Genomic DNA, 6628 nt, shown 5'->3' on the forward strand with positions numbered 1-6628 from the left:
TAACAGAAAAAATTGAGTGGAGCCTATTTGAGGCACGTGAAATGTGATAAATTTAAAATAAATTTTCCAACTGTATATTTTTTTCTACAAAATCTTTATTAAATAATACCATAAATATATTCTTGGTTTTATGCGATATTGTAATGTTCTTATCCAATTTCGATTACTTTCATTTAAAAAATGATGATTTCTAAAATAAATTCTTTATTTATTTTTTCTATTTACCTTAACAAAATAAGATATAGATAATAAAATCGAATAAAATTCATGTCTATGTGCGCATGTATCAACATGATAAATATATCTATTTCTTGCTCTATTGCATAGTAATCTTGATCTACCTTGTCCTTGCACAGTTCTTCGAGTAGTGCTCAGTATATCAGCGGTAATTGCGAGAACAAACGCATAGTCGCGTTAAATTATTGTCTCCTTAATCAAGGCGGCAAGCTTCGGGCACGAGTGTATTTGACTGCTTTACTTTACCGTGCTAATCACGCTAATTACGAACTCGAATATCTTCGCTTGCTCGCCCTCGTTAAATTGCCGACACCAAAGCCGCGAGATAAGGAAGGAAGTTGGCGAACCGACAATTCATATGGACAGACAGCTTACTGAATCTTTATCGAAAGATGAAGGTCTTATTTATGACAGATCGCAAAAATGTAATAAAAGATATTGAGATTTCTAAGAATATTTTGTAAACATTATACATTGAAAATGTATCATATCGCTCATTTGCTACAACACAATTATTGGACAAAGTTTTCCAAAAAATAAGTTTAATATTATGTCATTAAAATTTTGTGATATATTAATTTTAAAATTCAAAAAAATTCAAAAAAATTGTTATAACTGATTATAAAGGAATAAAAGTATGTTTATATATACAATTTTTTCTTTATGTTTTCACTTTTTTTTGTAACGAACTCAAAAATAATAATTTTTTAATTGTAGCAAATGAATGATAAATAATGCAGAAGAAAAATTGGGACAACTCAATTAATTTTTGTAACACGGCGTAAAATTTTGTAAATGCATTGCCTCAATTCTTCCATTCGATGATCATCATTACAAGCAACAATTGACATCTTTTGTTTCGATGGACAATAGAACAGACAACGCGATGACTGAGTCAAATGCATTTACATGATTATGCAGGCAAAAAAAATTATACTCGTCTGTCCGTCTTAACCGTATAAGGTGAACAATTCTTCATTGTATCGATGCACTGGCATATAATGAGATCCAGTCCACGCGATGGGAATGCAATATTATCGCAATATTTAGTCCGACGAGAGAAACTTTCAACACTGCGCCACAATAAAATCACAGATCACGACTGGTGAAATTAATATAATAATTCGTAAATATCTCGTTTATCTTGAAGAGCAATTTATTCGGACAGAAAATAAATAAAATTAAAAAAGTTTATAAAGTACTGTCAAAAATTTCAGTTTTTATAAAATTTCAAAGTTAATTTTTCCACAGAGACATTATTCAAGCACTCATCAATAACTCAGCTTCCACAATAAACAAAAATTTTAAAAAAATTAACAATTTTAAATTCAAATAAAAAACTGCTTTTGTATTAAAAAATAATGTTCTATCTATTGACAATCGCTCCTTGATGTAATTCAAGAATTGATGATTTATCATTGAAAACAATATTTCGCACAAACAGATAACAGGTAAAATTGATAACAAATAACAAACCTTAAATATCTTTTAATACCATTTATTTAATACCAGTCACAAAATCACCAGTAAATGATAATCGGACGAGGTTTAATTGGGTGTGAGTCGATAATCTGTATCGATAAAAATGTTGCTTTTTCAAAAAGCAAAAAGGTATAATATATTCTTGCTACAACAATTTATAACAAATGCTTTTAAAATAAAATATCTTCCATATAATAATGAATATGCACTTTTCACGAATCAAGTTTCATTATGTTCCAGGAATAAATCTGTATCACTTATCGATTGCAAGGACTTTCTATCTCGACTAGTCGCTTTCATGCCATGATAATCTCCTCGTGTAACATTAATTAAAGCTAGAGACCGGTCGGAACCTCGTATCGAATATACTTATTATACTCTATCCGGTAGGTAAAGCGCATTAATCTGATGCGTATCATTTAGTAATCTCACGCTGCAACCTGATTCAAACTTGAATTACGTTACTCATTTCAAATAGAGTCACTGAAGTTCATTGTAAAACCTTGCACACTCGCGTATGCTAGATGCATATTATTTTAATATATTTCTGCGGCCAACAATTTATGAATACGAAAATATTTTCCTATCATTATTTAAACATACAATTATATTTTCTCTTGTGAAGAAAAGAATTACATGGAAGAAACGAGCGCAGCACAGAATTTACATAAATACATTAAATCTAATAAAATACAAAACAAAATAAAAGCTGCTTAAATATCGCGATGAACAAAATAAGAAAGGTATACGATATGCTATTGTGATTTGTGCAGATATTATGCAATGGGCGAGAGGTTCCCTCACCCTCTCCTTCTCTTATACCTTCACCTTCTTGGCGAAGCAACAAGTTGTCTCGCAGCGCACAACCAGCGACGTTCTTTCCGCGAAAAACTCCGATATTTCCGACAACTCCGCTGTTCATTTATCTTATCGTGAGCGATTGCAAGACGGCGTCACCGTTGCAAAATTCGCTACACGTGTCTTTACTTAAGGTGCGCGAGTACATGCAGATTCACTTTGCATACAACGATGCAGATGCATTTCGCGATACGATACTCTCGCACGCGAACCGCAATTTGCAACCCCATAATTTGTTTCCCGCCTGTTCCTCGATTATTTTACTAAATTCTATTTTTAGAAACTACTTATTCTTGATGAAAAAAATTTGCCGGATTCAGTCAATAATTTGTAAATAATGCGACAAAGTTTCTATATGCATTTCTTCATGAAGAAAATTTTGTAATTGTTAAAACTTAATAAATTTTTTATTAATAATCTTTAAGGCTTTGTGTAACGATTTAACTCTAATCAGTATTCAGTGTATCCGAACATTTTCTTCAATCACATTGTAAAAATTGTTTATAACAAATGTCTTCCACAATCTTATATAATTTTAAGATACATAATCTTATTCCTTGGAATTTAACAATTAAAATTTAAAAAATCGTTTAATATTATGCTATGTTGATTTTAAGCAAAGATAATTAATTTAAAGTACACTATTAGACTTGTGAATATCAGTTAAATAAATTTCAAAGCAATTTAGAGAAACAAAAAATTTGAAAAAATAACTAAATATTATTGACAATTCTCATTTAATCTTTTGGATTAAAATGTCTTATGTTGATGTAAAAGTTTAAAAATATTTGAGCAATCATAGTATATAACTTAAAAGATTAATTAAATATCTATTTAATTTTAAGTATATTATAACATTCACTACTTTATTACGCAACTTATGCATTGTGAACTATTATGCAAAAGTATACAGCTGTATTATCATTTTACATAACAGTTATTGGAATTATACTTTGTACTATTGCTCAAATTTTACTCGTAATGATCGATAAATATAAAATGTCGATGTGTATTTATCACGTATCACGGCTATCACATATTTTAATAATGTATTCTAGAGATTAATTAGACTTTAAATTATAATAAAAAACTATTGAGATTGTAATAGTTTTTAACTCAGCTATCAAAATTGCCTAATCGCTATATGTCGTAAAGTTCAGCGTTCAAATTCATGCTATTTAATGTTTCTATTTAACGCTAATAAATAGATACTTGACCCATGAAAAATTATTAAACAATCATTTATATTGTATTTAATATCATATAAATAAACGCATATATTTGTATTTTTTTTTTAGATACTATACTTGACATTTTATTTCGCTTCAAGTTCGGTTTCAAATAGTCAAGTTATTACATCACATTATATAGATGCATGAAAAAAAATTTTTTTTTTCACATATCACTGCCTGTCGGTTCAGTCATTGCCGACCGAATGACAAGATGAACATGCGTACACACATGCATTATATTAAAGTTATATGCAAGTACATACATTATATTAAAAAATAAGCGCCAAACGCTTTATGTCAACAATTGATTACTGCGATGAAATAATTACCGCCTTGTAAAGTAAATATATACAGAATATTCTATCCCAACAGTTTTAACATAATTTTGAAACGTGTTATGGACGTTAAATCCGACGTTTACGTGTATGAAAAATTTAATTTATCTTGAACATGATTGAAAATTTATCTGTAATTTAATATCATAAAAATAAAATAATATATACGATACATGTGGGTTAATTTAGATGGATTCGCTAATAAGTCAAAAATTATTCTGATCTTGACACTTCAATGTTAAATTTTTGCCTCTAATTAATCTTCATAATATTCTTGAAGTATTATAAGATAATCGTGGGATTGTTTGCGAGAATGATTAATCGTAGATAAAGAGCTTCTAAAAAGAGATCATTATATAACTGCATAACGAGTTATTTGTGATGTAATCGAAAAAAGAGAAATACAAACAATAATAACAAACAACAGATATTTTTATTCCTATCTTCGCTTTATTTGATTATATTTATATGTATATGTAAAATATGAAGATATAAAATCTCATTATTTTGTATAAGAATTTTTACGTATGCTTTTTCATAAAAGAACAAAAAAATTGGATATTTGTCTAAATTTCAAAATAACTAATATGCACAAAAATTAGAACATGCACGTAATAAGATTCTCTTATAAGATTCTCGTAATAAAATTCTCTTATAAGATTCTCTTTTTGTTTTAGCAATTTCTGCCTCTATTCCGCCCAGCGGTTCGTTTTACAGAATTACGCGGCGCGCACTAGCAGACGAGAGCAAACAAACAGATAAACGAATCGTCGACTCGTTGACCTAGTTACGGCTCCTCTCGATAGATACTCATAGTTAGCCATAGTGGGAGTGACAATGAAGTCTTGCGTGACACCATTCACCGTGCGATGAAAATATCGTTAGATAAATATTCATAATGCACAAGTGTTTGTAGCCGATCGTATTTGTAGCATATTAAATAAACATTGTTAAACATCATTTATGTTGAGAACAGTTTAAATCAAATTTAAAATTGGAATTCGTGATTTTATGATAAATTATAAATATATATATTAATGTGCATACTTGTACAGCATGAGAGGAAAGAGAGAAAGAGATACTTTTCAGAATAGATATGTACGGCTCTCTTACTCCAAAAGTGAATTAAAAAATCAAATTTTCCCTAAAAAAGAGAAAATATTTTTCAACTTGAGAAAAAATTATTAACTAATTAAATGATATGATAAAAAGAATATATTTTTGATATAATCAAATATTTTTGTCATTTCTATTTCATAACCACACTTTTTGAGTTGCAACGATTTTGACAATTTTTTTTACATTGAGTTAGTTCATTTTTAATAATTGATAGAGTAATGTTTATCTAATTCAGTCATCATAATTCAAAAATTACGTTTTTTTAAGCATGAGAACATTACGTAAAATGTTATATCTGTATATTGAACATCATTATAATATTTAAATAGATACACAGTCTAAATCTTTATTAATATGCCTTTCATATATTCATTTTTAATACTTACACATTTAGTTATTAAAGTTATTCAATTTTAGTTTAATATATTATAATAACTTTAATATAATAACTTATTTTGTTTTCAATGACTGACATTATGAACAAAGCACTAACTTTATACAGTGTAAAACGATAGCAGGTTGCATAAAACTATCGCGCATTATTTACCGAATTTATGTTCAGGAAGAGGAATTGTGTATTATAAAACTCTCCGCGTGTAACGATACGGGTATTTCATTTCGCGAAGCGTAACGCTGCAATTAAATAACGCCGCATTATTGAGTTTATGTAACCGGGCCGGAACAGACCAATTAAATCTATTTGTAATATGCAAGTGATATCGCGCGCTGGTTATCATGCCGGGCCCATCGCGTAAAAGAGTCATATCAATAATAACCTAATGGTTTGCGCGAAATAAAGCGAGGAAATATCACGTAGCGGTATTCAGTGTTGATAAAACGACGATCAAGGTGAAACGGGTTCTTATATCTGATAAAATGTAAGTATATACCAGAGAAATTTCGCCCGTTTTCCTAAACGAAACGATAAATTACTACGATACGCAGTTGTAATCGAGAAAACATTATTTATGATTTCAAATTTTCGCTAAAGAGAAATTGATTTCAATTTGGTCGAAGAACCGCGGTAGCTACTTTGTACACGGAAGAAGAATATTTATCATTTAAAAAAATAACAAAGAGCAACGAGATTTGTAGCATTAAATCGTAAGTAGATAATCAACAACAACGTGTATGCGATCGTAAACCTACTGTAATAAACCCACTGTAATAAACCGACGGCAGCTACACCGCGTATTAAAAGTCGGTGAAGTGTTATGAATCTCTCGTGTGAGAGCATTCAATGCACGTAGTAAAAGAAGTACCGCGAGAACGTCAAGTATTTAATATAACACTGCGCAACAACACCTCGGCCGACCTCAAAACGCTCGCGGCCAGCAATAAAATGGCTTTTCTTGACTTTCTCAT

General features: G+C 29.7%; 1 protein-coding gene across 6 annotated transcripts in view; it reads right to left on the minus strand.

Annotated features, from left to right (window-relative positions):
- The window catches only part of Sesn (Sestrin), a 211291-nt gene that overhangs the window by 105884 nt on the left and 98779 nt on the right, over positions 1–6628 (minus strand). The window lies entirely within an intron of this gene.

The sequence above is a fragment of the Acromyrmex echinatior genome, chromosome 14 (genome assembly GCF_024713525.1).
Source record: "Acromyrmex echinatior isolate Ae372 chromosome 14, ASM2471352v2, whole genome shotgun sequence".
Classification (NCBI taxonomy): Eukaryota; Metazoa; Arthropoda; class Insecta; order Hymenoptera; family Formicidae; genus Acromyrmex; species Acromyrmex echinatior.